Genomic DNA, 14,534 nt, shown 5'->3' with positions numbered 1-14,534 from the left:
TAAAAGTTGTGAAATAATTTTGTTCAGCTGTCTGTAAGTTAAGAAGGTAAAAAAAAAACACAAATACAGTAATTTTGTGGGATCCATCCATAACTCCAAACCATCTTTGAACTAAAACTTGGAATCAGGTCAAAGACTTACTATTATTTGTTAAGTCCCAACAGTGTGATTAGCACTATAGAAAAGAGAGGAAAACTCTGACCCACAGAGAGAGGTCTCTGCTCCAGGGAGCTTACAATATAATTAAGGCCTAATCATGAGAGGTGCTGACTACCTACAACTCCCATCTGTTTTCAATGGAAATTGTAGGTGCTCAGCTCCTCTAAGGATGAGGCCCTTAAAGAACTGACAGACATTACAGATACAAACTGCCTTGGATGACCAGAGCTTGAGTTTCATGTGGAAAGTAAAAGGAAGCCAGTGGTGGGACTCAGAATGGAGTGACATTAGTACAAGCGATGGTTACAGGAGATGGTTTTAGCTGTGGCACTGGAGATGGATTGCAGGGGAGTGAGGTGGGATGTTAAGTAGTGGAGGTGAAAGTCAGTCCTGGCATGGACAAAAAGTTTAATCCACAGAGATGCAAGGTAGGGAAATGGGTCTTTAGGGCCAAGTTATCTCTTCTCCTAGCCTGAGCTCTGCATAATGACAGGTTTTGCACCTTCGCTATCCAGAGGCCAGTTCTTCCCTTATTGCAGGTTAAAACAGCCTCTGAATTACCCCAATTTGTGTCCTGTTTCCAGTGGCTGCTATGGGCAATTCTGGCAGCTGTGAATAGCTGAAGAGTAGAAACATCCAGGCCATGTCTATTCCCTCATCCAACATACCTCTAACCCGGCTCCTGCAGGGTTGGCACAGGGCCAGCAACATAAGAGGCATTCCCCAGGTCTGCAGCAGGGTGACCTGGTAGCCCCTTTATGCCAGCAAAGCAAGCTTAAAGGGACCACAATGCACCAGCAAATCTGTCCCTGAATCCCTCCAATGAGTTTGCAGCTATGAATAGTTCCAACAAAAACAAAAAATAAACATGGAAAGTGGCTCCAGGATTGACATAGACTCATAGCTATTAAGGTCAGAAGGGACCATTATGATCATCTAATCTGATCTCCTGCACAATGCAGGCCACAGTATCTCATCCACCCACTCCTGCAATAAACCTCTCACCTATGTCCAAGCTATTGAAGTCCTCAGATCATGGTTTAAAGACTTCAAGGTGTAGAGAATCCTCCAGCAAGTGACCTGTGCCCCATACTACAGAGGAAGGCGAAAAACCCCCAGGGCCTCTTCCAATCTGCCCTGGAGGAAAATTCCTTCCCGACCCCAAATATGGCGATCAGCTGAACCCTGAGCATGTGGGCAAGATTCACCAGCCAGACACCCAGGAAAGAATTTTCTGTAGTAACTCAGATCCCACCCCATCTAACATCCCATCACAGGCCATTGGGCTTATTTATCATGAATAGTTAAACATCAATTAATTGCCAAAATCATGTTATCCCATCATATCATCTCCTCCATAAACTCCATATCGAGTTTAATCTTGAAGCAAGATAGGTCTTTTGCCCCCACTGCTTCCCTTGGAAAGCTGTCCCAGAACTTCACTCCTCTGATGGTTAGAAACCTTCGTCTAATTTCAAGTCTAAACTTCCCGATGGCCAGTTTATATCCATTTGTTCTTGTGTCCACATTGCTCCCAGCTTTGTATCATCTGCAAACTTTATTAGCACACTCCCACTTTTTGTACCGAGGCCAGTAATAAAAAGATTAAATAAGATTGGTCCCAAAACTGATCCCTGAGGAATTCCACTGGTAACCTCCCTCCAGTCTGACAGTTCACCTTTCAGTATGACCTGCTGTAGTCTCCCTTTTAACCAATTCCTTATCCACCTTTCAATTTTCATATTGATCCCCATCTTTTCCAATTTAACTAATAATTCCCCATGTGGCACCATATCAAACACCTTACTGAAATCTAGGTAAATTAGATCCACTGCGTTTCCTTTGTCTAAAAAATCTGTTACTTTCTCAAAGAAGAAGAAGTTCAGGTTGGTTTGGCACGATCTACCTTTTGTAAAATCATGTTGTATTTTGTCCCATTTACCATTGGCCTCAATGTCCTTAACTACTTTCTCCTTCAAAATTTTTTCCAAGACCTTGCATACTACAGATGTCAAACTATCAGGCCTGTAATTACCCGGATCACTTTTTTTTCCTTTCTTAAAAATAGGAATTATGTTAGCAATTCTCCAGTCATATGGTACAATCCCTGAGTTTACAGATTCATTAAAAATTCTTGCTAATGGGCTTGCAATTTCATGTGCCAAATCCTTTAATATTCTTGGATGAAGATTATCTGGGCCCCCCATTTTAGTCCCATTAAGCTGTTCGAGTTTCGCTTCTGCCTCAGATATGGTAATATCTACCTCCATATCCTCATTCCCATTTGTCATGCTTCCATTATCCCTAAGATCCTCATTATGCTTATTAAAGACTGAGGCAAAGTATTTGTTTAGATATTGGGCCATGCCTAGATTATCCTTAACCTCCACTGCATCCTCAATGTTTAGCGGTCCCACTTCTTCTTTCTTTGTTTTCTTCTTATTTATATGGCTATAGAACCTTTTACTATTGGTTTTAATTCCCTTTGCAAGGTCCAACTCTACTTGACGTTTAGTCTGTCTCACTTTATCCCTACATGTTCTGGCCTCAATAAGGCAGCTTTCCTTGCTGATCCCTCCCATCTTCCACTCCCTGTACGCTTTCTGCTTTTTCTTAATCACCTCTCTGAGATGCTTGTTCATCCAGCTCTGTCTACAACTCCTGCCTATGAATTTTTTCCCCTTTCTTGGGATGCAGGCTTCTGATAGCTTCTGCAGCTTTGACTTGAGGTAATCCCAGGCCTCCTCTGCCTTTAGATCCCTAAATTCTTCAGTCCAATCCACTTCCCTAACTAATTTCCTTAATTTTTGAAAGTCAGCCCTTTTGAAATCAAAAACCCTAGTCGCAGATTTATTTTTGTTTATCCTTCCGTTCAGTTTGAACTGAATTAGCTCATGATTACTTGAACCTAGGTTGTCCCCTACAACCATTTCTTCTATGAGGTCCTCACTACTCACATGGAGGTGCAAAGCTGGAATTGCACCTCCGCTGTCCTAGGGCTAGTCCAAGGTTAACTGAAAGTTTCTGTGCTTGCACAATAACAGCTGGATCAGTTATGAACAGAATTCCTTTGTGAACTGTTTTCACTTTCTCTAATCTCTGAATTGGAATGAGGTGACATTTCTTTAATTTTGTTTGGCACAAGCCATCTTGCAAATTCTAACAAAGTCTTTGTTTTTCAATTGTGGCAAATATCTTGACTGTTATAGCTTTATGTCTGTTTTGACTTGTCTAGACTCTTTGCCAAGATCAGAGTTATTGGTCATCCATGGGTTAAGTCTCATATCTGGTAACTGAGTATGTACACAGGAGTTCTGATGGTGATTTTCCAGCTTGCACTGTAGAAGAATAGTGCTATATATGGATCTTCTCATGCATCAATTGGAGCAAGTTCCCCCCTGGGAAGATTGCACATTCTGCTAATCTGTTTATGGGTATCTAACAGTTTGTCCATATGGAGACTAAGTGCATGGATGTGGATGTACAGAGCACCTGCGTGCCACATCCAAGTCATCATATGGACCTGCACTTTGTCATAGTTCACTACAGAACTTTTAGTGCACAGTAGCAGGGTTTACATGGCAATTTAGTCGCAGCAAAGTAGGGCACTGTAGATTTATACCCCAGCTTGCCACACACTAACTCTCTGGCTGGAAATGACCTAAGACGGGGTGGGCAAACTTTTTGGTCTCAGGCCACATTGGGGTTGCAAAACTGTATGGAGAGCTGGGTAGGGAAGGCTGTGCCTCCCCGAACAGCCTGGCCCCCGCCCCCATCCGACCCCTCTCACTTTCCGCCCCCGACTGCCCCCCTCAGAACCTCCCACCCATCCAACTCTCCTGCTCCTTGTCCCCTGACCGCCCCCTCCCAGGCCCCCTGCCCCTAATTGCCCCCCTCAGCACTCCATCCCCTATCTAGCCCCCCCTGCTCCCCACCCCCTGACATGCCCCCCAGGACTCCCACACCTATCCAACTCCCCCATTCCCCATCTCCTAATCACCCCCCCAGAATCTCCACCCCATCCAACCGCCCCCTGACAGGCCCCCCAGACTCCCACAATTATCCAACTGCTCCCCTGCTCCCTGTCCCCTGACTGCCCCCCAGGAACCCTTGCCCCGGCCCTGGCCCCCTTACCATGCCACTCAGAGCAGCATGTCTGGCAGCAGCACTGCCCGGCCAGAGCCAGACACGCTGCCACTCTGCCCTGCAGGAACACGCAGACCCGCTGCCCAGAGCACTGCCCATGCCGCAGCAGGGCTGTGGGGGAGAGGGGATAGCGAGGGAGGGGCTGGGGACTAGCCTCCAGGGCCGGAAGCTCAAGTACCTGGCAGGACGGTCCCACAGGCTGGATGTGGCCCGTGGGTCATAGTTTGCCCACCTCTGACCTAAGACTTGATGCCTCATGCTGAAATGTGTAGATCTGAGCAAAGTCTAGGAATCCAGAATGATTGAACAGTGGAGCATTGTCTATCATTAGAATCCCAGAAATTCTATGTTATACAAATATGGATGTAACATGCCTAATCCCAGCTGAGCCTGTGGTATCTTCAATTGTCTTTATTTCTTGAAAGGTATTAAACTAGTCCACTATGATCTGGTGGTCATGTTTTTCCAGACCAAAAAAATCAATTCTGACTTTGTGCCATGGACCTCCATCCAGGTCCATGTTATATCATAGACTCTTCCACCAAATGCATCCGATGAAGTGAGCTGTAGCTCACGAAAGCTTATGCTCTAATAAATTTGTTAGTCTCTAAGGTGCCACAAGTACTCCTTTTCTTTTTGCGAATACAGTCTAACACGGCTGCTACTCTGAAATCTTTCCATTGTGCGTCTCTGTACATCAGCAGACTTTATACCTGGCCACCATTTCATCAGCAGCTCTGTTCGTCTGTGACTAAAATATAATTTCTCCAATGCTTTTTTCAATTTAGTCATTCCAAGGTACCTGTCACAGGATGGCACTGGCCCTTGAAGAGGAAAAAGACCGGTGGATCTCTGGTCAGCTGACCCCCCGTTAGGTTTAAAAGATGGCACCTGGGCTGTAGAGTGAGGAGTTTGGCAAGTGAGTGCTGTTTGAGGCCTAGAGAATCAGAGCCTGTGAGGAGTCAGAGACAGGCTGAAGCAGGAGTGAGCTGACAGGAGTTGCTTAGGAGAGCGCTGAATTTGGAAGGACAACAGTAATTGTGACCTGCTGGTGAGGAGTTTTGAGGAAAGTTGTGGTGAGAGCTGACCAAAACTGGGGATCTCTGAGGAGTGGAAGGCTTGGGTGGTGGCTGCTAGGAAAAGAGGAAGTTTGGTCAGGGGAAGCTGAGGCCAGAAGCAAGTGTGTTCTTAGGGGATGATGGATCCCATTGAGCAGGGGGCCTGAAGGACTGGAACACTTCAGGAGGGGAAGCTCTTGGGGCAAAGACCTGAGTGAAAGGATGTGAAAGACTGGTTGTTCTCAGGAAGAGAGGCCAGGAGAGTGGGGCCCTCAATTGGAGGCAAAAGGAACAGGGAACACAGTGCTGCTATTGAATCTTGGGTGGGCAAATTGGAGGTGATGTCCCTGAAGAGCAAAATGGGAAAAACCCACTGTACCTTTATATGTTTATTGTGAGACATGGTTTTCTTACAAGGCCAGTGGAGTCACTGCATTGGTGTGTGTGAATAAATCATGCCCTTAGGTGGGCTTTGTATCAGACACTGAGATTATGTTCTTTCATAGGCAAACAAAAGGGGAAACTGAGGCAGGTGCTGTGACAGAAGAGGAGCCCCAGGCAGGGGCCACACTAGTATACCCTTGGTGTATTCTTTACACCAGTTTCTTTCTCATCACTGATAATTTCTATTGTTTTTGTGAGTACTCCTCAGATCATGAAAGTTCATTTTTATATTAGGAATATGCATGTGAGAAGTGTTGGGGTTATCCCCTTTCATTTCCTATAGCTTAGATGACTGCTTGCAGTGGTGCATCCTTAGTTCTTTATCCAGATCGTCCCACATCCATGGTGAATACAGTGCTTGATGCTTTTATAATGTTCGCATGTTCTCTTACTGCTCATTCCAAATCACTTAGTCGTATGTCATCAAGTAGAGCATATGCTTCTGACAGCATGCCTGCAATTACTAGGTAATGTCCTGGCTGGAACTCCAGAGTCAATGCATTCTTTTTGTTATTTCAGAAGAAATTTCTGTATCCATGATGAGGCATCTCCAAGTCCTCTTTTGTGTTTTTTTCAATCAGTGATTTATGGTTAGTTTCAGCTTTGAAGTTATGACTCCAGAAAAAATCATGAAATTTTGTGCAGCCACATGCAAGGCCTATTTTGATGTTGCACTTGTATGTTCTCTGGCACTGTCACAGTTATCGAAGCATATGTTAAAGGCAACATTTCCAACCCACCCCAATACTGCTCTGAGACTTCCTTTTTGAAGCTGCAATGGAGAGTTTGATTTCTTCCACTGGGTCAAGAAATCACAGCACTGGTACTAATGTCAGTACATCCTTCAAATCTTGAATTTTCTATCAGGCTCTGGCATCCCATTGCCCATTCTGTGTCTTCGTGCAGGGTTGGGTATAAACTTGCTTACATCATTCAACATGCCTTGCAGTCTCTGAAATCCCTTTAGGTCTCTGCACATATCACTTGAATCTTAGAATCACCCGGCATTTTTCCTTTTGTGGTCAATTTCTCTCGTAAGCTGGTAGGTGATTTCAGTTGCTTGAGATTGACATTTGGCCTTGTTCAATTTAAAACTGTTTCTTCATGCCATTTTCAGTATTCTCCACAATCATTCCTGATGTTCAATAGTGGTGCTGCCCCATTCTATTACTTTCATTCCTGTGAGACCTTCTAGTGCTTGGGTCACTGTGCTGTGAATCTTTTTGCTGCCAAACAGATTCTAAAAGGCAATCTCAAAAAGCAGCATCTACCAAATGGTGATTTGAAAATGCAAATCCTGAAGTATTCCGTGTCCGGGGGGAAATCTGCTAAAACCCAGCCTTTTCATCTGATCGGTTGAAGAATTCTGCTCCTGCCATCTTGGCAATCATTTCATTCTTTGAGAGCAAATGGAAATGTTTGGGTTTCTTAATGCTCTTATTCAACTCCTGGTGGCCAATTCAAAGTCTGAGACCACTCCTTTTTTTTCCTCTACAGTTACTAAGGAGTGAGTCCAGTCTGGCTCAGATCTTCTATGAATGAAGATGTCTGCTGTCGTGTTTTGCAGCCCTTTTGTTAGTGTCACATATAACAGGTTCTGCATCCTTCCATAACTGTATCTTGAACGTCACCAGGGTACACCTCTTTCCTGTGAGCACATCTCCATATCATGCAATTAGCACATCCATGTCTGGATCAAGGTTGATACCAGAGTTATTAATCTGGCTCACCCCATGGCATACGCCTAGTCACTAGGCCAGGCACGGGTGTAAGCTCCTGACTAGTGACTATCCTTAGAGTATTATCACAAATTCTTTACTATTTTTGCCTGTGACAATCAGTGAGAGTTCACACTTGTCCAGTGCTGGGAATTGTCCCCCACTAGGATTTCATCCTCGCCTTAAACTTTCCAAGCAATATATTTTCTTTGAACCACTCTATTTCAGTTTCTGAAATTCCATTTGCTTGTGCTCCTGAGTCTAATTTGCAAGTCACATGGAAATCATTTGTGCATCTTTTTTTTTTTTATCAGCCTTTCTTTTGAATTTGCAGCATCTTTCTGTCTTGTGTCTGTGAAGAGCTCTTCCCCTGCACAGGAGAAATCTTTACATTCTAGCTCTACCCCCATGAGATTTCCTGCTTAGTCTGAGCATTTTTTGCAAAGGGCTTATTACAGTTTCTCCACATTTGCCCAAATGCTGGATGTTTTCTATAGTCACTGCAGCTGCCACATCCTTTTCTAGCATTATTTAAAATCTTTTTAGATTTCTATAACTCATTTAACTGGTGTCTACGTGCATGTGCTCTGAGCCTTGATGTAGGGGCTTCTATTTGCATTTTTGTTCTGCTTCTTGCAACATCAGTATTGCCTTTAAGTGTCCCCTCCCTATGTAGCCTTTTATTGGTGTGCCACAAAACTACATGATTTTTAATAAAGAGGCTTCAGGTGCCCCAAATTCACAAAGATTGGTGTCTTAATGACAAAAATCCTTGTTTCTGCCTCTTTTTCTGGGTCTTTACCTGAAAAATACATCTTTCATGGGTAGCATTTTTCCTAGGGAACACCATGATCCTCAAACCTTTTTAATTTATCCTTCACCTTTTTTTCTTCTCAGTGTGAAGTGCACCCTACTTATGCAATGCTTCTGCACCAGGCCCCATAAAAACAGATGTACTTTTTTGCTCTGGTTCCATTTTACTTGCCCCTGTGGCTTTCATATAAAGTTCAAATTTGTGTTTGAGTCTTCTCTGGGGTCTCCTCAGCTTTCACTGTAATTTTTAAGGCTAGTGGGGGATTTATGCATTGTAAGAACAGATTCTGCTACATTTTAAAAAATAAACTTCTGCTTCTGTGCCCAAGAAACAGCCTCAGCTAGGCTGTACTTGCATTTTCCTGGCCAATGAGATAGATCCCATTGGTGACCCAGTGATGAAATCTAGAAGCCAGTCTAATCTTCTGTCTTTGTATATGAAAGCAGCATCTCCCATGTATAGCTCAGTGGCAGCTCTAGGAGCTATTCTTTGTGTGATCACTGCATTGCCAATCCTTACAATTCTTCAGGCAACCACAGAAGATTTGCAGACCTGTCAGCTCTGCATCAGTTTGCAAAAGTTAGTCCTATTGAGGGCAGGAAAATGTCATACCAGATTACACTTGCCCATACTTTTCTCTCTTCTGCCTGCCACTTATTCTGAGGACTTGGCTACACTTCCAGCTAAATCAGTACTGTTGCAATCAATGCAGCAGTGTCGATTTAGCAAGTCTAGTGAAGACAAGCTAAGTCAATGGCAGCGTATTCTCTCATTGTCTATACTCCACCTCCCTGAGAAGCGGAAGCTAAGTTGGCAGAGCATGCCCCATTGACACAAGTCGATTTACAGTTGTGTCTACACTATGCTAAGTTACGTTGACTTCAGTTACATAACTTGCATAACTGAAGTAGCATAACTTAGGTCGACTTACAGCTTTAATGTAGACCAGCCCTGAGTCGTGGACTTCTAATGCATGGTTTGCAATACATTGCTCAGGCAAACTTTCAGATTGGTGCACAGGCAAGGAGGGCAACTAAACTTGGAGCCTTTGAAGATATAAAGATGCATGTAACAGGCACAGTGTGCAACACTGAATCTTTAGTAATGTATTTTCAGGGAAATTTGTTGGGTCACTTTATGAAGTTAACAAAAACAACCATTAAGAATATGAAGCTGTGTGACAGAAGATTTAAAAGAGGATGGCAGTTCTGGATCAATTTGGAAAATAACTTGGCCCTGCCTAATGTATCTGTCTTGTTCTTTCACTGAAGCTACTTTTCTGACCTAGCCTTCCTGGCTTCTTTGGGAGATCCTTTTTCCAGCAACAGACCTTGCTCTTTTCTCAACAGTAAGAACAATTGTACTTGTCCCCTCATTGAATTGTTTCTAGGTCTCACTGAACCATTTGGAATCTTCTGTTAATCACTCTGATAGGTAAAAATAGTGAAGCCTAACTTCCCTTGTCCACATGTATCCATTTGTTTAGTACTGAATATCATTGATCTTACTTTTTGAAAGTCATAATGTAAACATTGACTAGAAGTGTTCTGAGGGTTTTTTATATGGGAAGAAGTTATGGTGATGTAACAGACATTGAATTTTTCATCAGTTTGGTGTAAGCTATGTGGAGTTGTGGGCTAGATCCTCAGCTGGTCTAACTTGACATAGCCCCACTGAAGTCAGTGAAGCTGCACAGGTTTACACCAGCTGAGAATCTGCCCATGTAGATTTATTATAATTGCCATTAGATGATTGATCTAACTATAGAATGGGGTTAAAATTGTGAACTGAAATGTTCTCTGTGCTGTGCACTCAGGGTGCTAGTACAATAGAACTTCAGGGTTTTTTTATGAGCCTCAATCTTATGAATGACCAATTATACAAACAGCTTTTCCCCATAGGGAAAAAGAAATCACACAAGTGATGTCGAAGGACAAGTTGACATTCCCTCACATTCCAGTGCCTTCAGTGCATTGGAAATTGCTTTGCAGTGATTTGAAGGACAAGAGGAGACCAATGCAATGCATCATGCTGCAGCTTAAGATCAGACCTACTATAATTTTGAGATGTTCAATTTAATAAGTTCTTATGAACTCTCCAGCCCCCAGGTTAGCTCATAAAATAAGGGTTCTAGTTTATTTTTTAAATGAAAGTGAGTGTGTTGGAGAGGTTATTAGTGTGTTTGAGTTTCATGATGGTAGTGAGCTAATGTTTGGACATTGATATTGTGTTGAGGGAGAATGTTTTGATTTGGGATTTTCTAGCTTTTTAGCCTGTGCATTGTTGTGAAGAAATACATTTCTGCATTCTTTATCATTTTTTTTTGTATGGGCTAAAGAAAAGTACTACAATAATGTTTCACAATGCTAAGTATTCTGGAGTATTATAATTCCCAACTAGTTGCTTGTTTGCTAGTTTTTTCTTTTTTAAAAAAAAGAAACAAAATTCAAACTACTGTGTGGCTGGCAGACTATTCTCTTTCAGCTCTTATTCTGTAATCATCAGTGCAAGGCCTCCAGTCTGCCCCAGGGAGTCAAAAACCCAGGAAAAGTATTTGTTCTCAAACCAGCCAAATTGCACAGCTGGATTGTAAGCCATTGCATACTATTTTCTAAAGTGCCAAAGTGAGTTAGGAGCCTAAGTCTCTTTTGAAAATGGGACATAGGGGGTAAAGCTTTCAAAAACACCTGTCTAATAGGAGGCCTCAAATTAGGTTTTATAAGAATTATTTTTTGAAATCTAATTTTAACTTAAATGGTTTTGAAAAAGCTCTTTTTCAACATGTCAGTGGAAAAAATAGTCTTGCTTGGATTTATACTTGTTATCCAGATATTGCTGCATAAAAACTACACAGTGAGTGACAAACTGATTGGTGAGACCAGCTAGTCTGTGTTGTCCAATGCAGATGAAATGCTAATTAAACTAAAATAGCATAAATAGTGAAAAGTGGTTTTTTTCATTCTTTGAGTTTTTAGTACTATTAGTAAGGCGGAAAAAAATAATTTAAATGTTGTACATGATTTTTCCTCTGACAATATCCCTCTAATAAACCATATTTTTATTGTATTGGTGGACAAGGCCCTTAACACTGAAACATGTTTGTTTCCACATGCCTCTCTTCATTTAAAGTAGAAATATATTATTGACATATAACAAAGCCTATCCTTGTGTGCATATCACATGTGCATTGAGCGTTCTCTGTAAATAAGAAGAAAAATCCACAATCTCTCAGCATACAAACCAGTGTGTTTCTTTTTAAGTATAAACCCAAGCAGATTTTAAACATAATTGGAAAATATGTGCCTAAGGAGAGTATTATAATTGTATGGACTGTATTCTCCACAGTCCATTGGGTTAAAAGCAAAAACACATACATAAAACAATCTGGCATAAAAGTGTCATTAAGCTATTTGGGAAAAGAAGAAAACCCTGTGTTTCTGGAAAATTTAATAATTGACTTTTTTATTTCTTATCGAGTATCCAGGACAAACTTTTATTTGACAACCATTTGTCCTTTAAAAGAGATCCATAACTCTTCAAATAACACAGATTGTGTGTGCGCACGCGCTCTCTCTTGCTCATTCAATCTCTCTCTGTCTCCCATTTTAATGTCCACATCTCCACTATCAGGAACAAATATGATTTCTGATTGAACATCACTTTATTTGCCAGTTCTGTGGTCTTTTCTTATCTTGTTCCACACTTCTCAGGCTTTGTGGTTAAATTATGTATTAAGGTCAATGTCAAAACACAGAAGATCTGTAATCTACAGGGAGCTCCCTTTTATTCGTTATTACAGTGAAGGCTGAGCGCAACTGTCAGGGAGCTTGGGATGTGCTCAGCATAGAGGCTTGCTACACAGCAGGGCTCTACAAAGCCTCTCTCCTTGTTCTCCCAGGACGAACCCTTGATAGATTTACCCAGATAACCCATCTCACTTTAAAGCTCTCTTGTCTCTGCTTCAATCTGAAAGCTGTCAAGTGCACCTATATAGTAATGTCATAAATCAAACGTAAAATGTGTACACTGGAGACGCTGCGAGTGTCATGTATTCACTTGTACTTTGAGATCTTCTAAAGTAAAACGGTGTCAGAATAAGGAAGGCTGGGAGGAATGCTTTTTTTCCTTAAAGACAGAATATTTGAAAAGGTTGGCTGTAAATGTCGTCTTTTTTAAAATGTGTGTTATAAAGCCAAATTCTGGTTTATCCTAAATTAATCAGGGACAGCTATTTAGTAAACAAAAAGAGGCTGCAAGATATCTATCTGGAAACAGGTTTCAGAGTATCTGTAAACAATGTGATTTAATGCAAGACTGTGTATTGATTTTGTTTCTTTGGTTTTCTTCTTGACAAGCATTTGTCAACATGGATTTGTATTAGTTCCTAGGTTTGTTTATTAAAGACGCATCATTCTTTCCCTGAGCTAGAAACAATTCTCTTGCAACAGGAGTACAACATCAAAGAGGGATCTTAAAGCAAGATGCCAAGCATGACAAGAAGGACAAGCAGCTCTCTTTGTGGAATGTGCCATCACAGAACTTTTTTTCTTACCCCCAAAAAAGAGAACTTTCACTTGTTGTGAGAAGTTATTTCTTCATTAGGCAAGGTTAGATTTTTTTTTTAATGGTTGCATTCATAATATCTAATTTTGCCTCACAATTAAATACCACTCAGCAAGAGCTAGAAGGTCAAAATCTCTTGACTTTAAAAGTTCTAGCTTGCAGCACACTTACTGTGAGGACAGTATGCACATTATGTTTAATGAAGGGTAGCTGTCAGCTATACCACAAATGCAGGTTACCACTATATGTATTCCATATTAATCTCCAAACAAGTCTGAGAACTGTGACAGGGTCAGGCCAGATGGCTACAGGAGAGTAATAGAAGGCAGATATATTAGCCCCAGGCTAAGTAGGTCCCTTTTCCCTGGGTAAGGTAACGGGGAAGGTTCCAGAACAATTAGGAATCTTCTGGAGACAATTAAGACAGGCTGATTAGAACACCTGCAGTCAATCAAGAAGCTGCTGGAATCAATTAAGGCAGGCTAATCAGGGCACCTGGGTTTTAAAAAGGAGCTCACTTCAGTTTGTGGTGTGCCTGTGAGGAGCTGGGACCAAGAGGTGCTAGGAGCTGAGAGTGAGAATGCAGACTGTTGGAGGACTGAGGGGTACAAGCATTATCAGACACCAGGAGGAAGGTCCTATGGTGAGGATAAAGGTGTTGGGAGGAGGCCATGAGGAAGTAGCCCAGGGAGTTGTAGATGTCACACAGCTGTTCCAGGAGGCACTGTAGACAGCTGCATTCCACAGGTCTCTGGGCTGGAACCCAGAGTAGAGGGTGGGCCTGGGTTCCCCTAAATCCTCCCAACTCCTGGTCAGATGCAGGAGGAGTCGACCTGGACTGTGAATTCAGAAAAATGGCCAAGCTGAGGGCTGCCGTGAAGCTCCAAGGTGAGCAAATTGGCCAATAAGCGCAAGACCCACCATGATAGAGCAGTAACTTTGTCACAGAACTCATAGCATTAATCCATAAAGGTCACTGAAACAGGTTGAAAAAAGTTCACTATTAAGGTCAGTAAGATATTACCATGTCCCATTTTAAAGTTATTTGGAATCTAACATTTTATATCCATACCACCTCATTTGTTATATGCAATGTGCTCTCTCTGGTGGTTTTTAACTATGAAATTGTTATGCCTTTGTATTCTATGCAGCTTAACATTTCCAAGGACTCTGCTTTCTGAAGAGACAGCCAGCAATTGTGTGTCCACTGTATGCGTCTCCAATGAGAGCATACACTCTGATCTCTTTTGGATTACTTTTGTTCGTTCTTGTTCTCTCTGTTTTCTTAATCTAAAATAAAGGTCATCCTGCCTGAAAGGATCTGTTTGTTCATTAAGTATGGAAAAGCACATCATGCTCCTTATGCTGGAAGATCCCAGTATAAGTTGTATGTTGCTTGATGGAAGGGACTGGGAGGGAGGAGCAGTCTGTCTAAATATTACCTATGTGCATGGGTGGTATTTAGTTTTTTTTAAACTACAGGGAAAATAAATTACACTAGTGAAGAAAAGTGGCTTACTGTTACACAAGTGAGTAATTGACTCATGCAAGCAACCGAATTTAAGTCAATGGGGCTTACTCAAAGGAAGGAATACTCACATGAGTAAAAGGTGGTTCAAACAGCTGGATTCT

General features: G+C 42.0%; 1 long non-coding RNA gene across 1 annotated transcript; it reads left to right on the top strand.

Annotated features, from left to right (window-relative positions):
* Positions 1-5,222: 5,222 nt before the first annotated feature.
* On the top strand, positions 5,223-14,234 carry LOC119862219. Its single transcript, XR_005295266.2, has 3 exons — positions 5,223-5,356; positions 12,788-12,946; positions 14,054-14,234. It is a non-coding gene; the product is annotated as an uncharacterized LOC119862219 (long non-coding RNA).
* The last annotated feature ends 300 nt before the right edge of the window (positions 14,235-14,534 follow it).

The sequence above is a fragment of the Dermochelys coriacea genome, chromosome 1 (genome assembly GCF_009764565.3).
Source record: "Dermochelys coriacea isolate rDerCor1 chromosome 1, rDerCor1.pri.v4, whole genome shotgun sequence".
Lineage (NCBI taxonomy): Eukaryota > Metazoa > Chordata > Testudines > Dermochelyidae > Dermochelys > Dermochelys coriacea.
The sequence above is the reverse complement of the archived record's forward strand: the minus strand, read 5'-3'. Positions and strand labels throughout refer to the sequence as shown.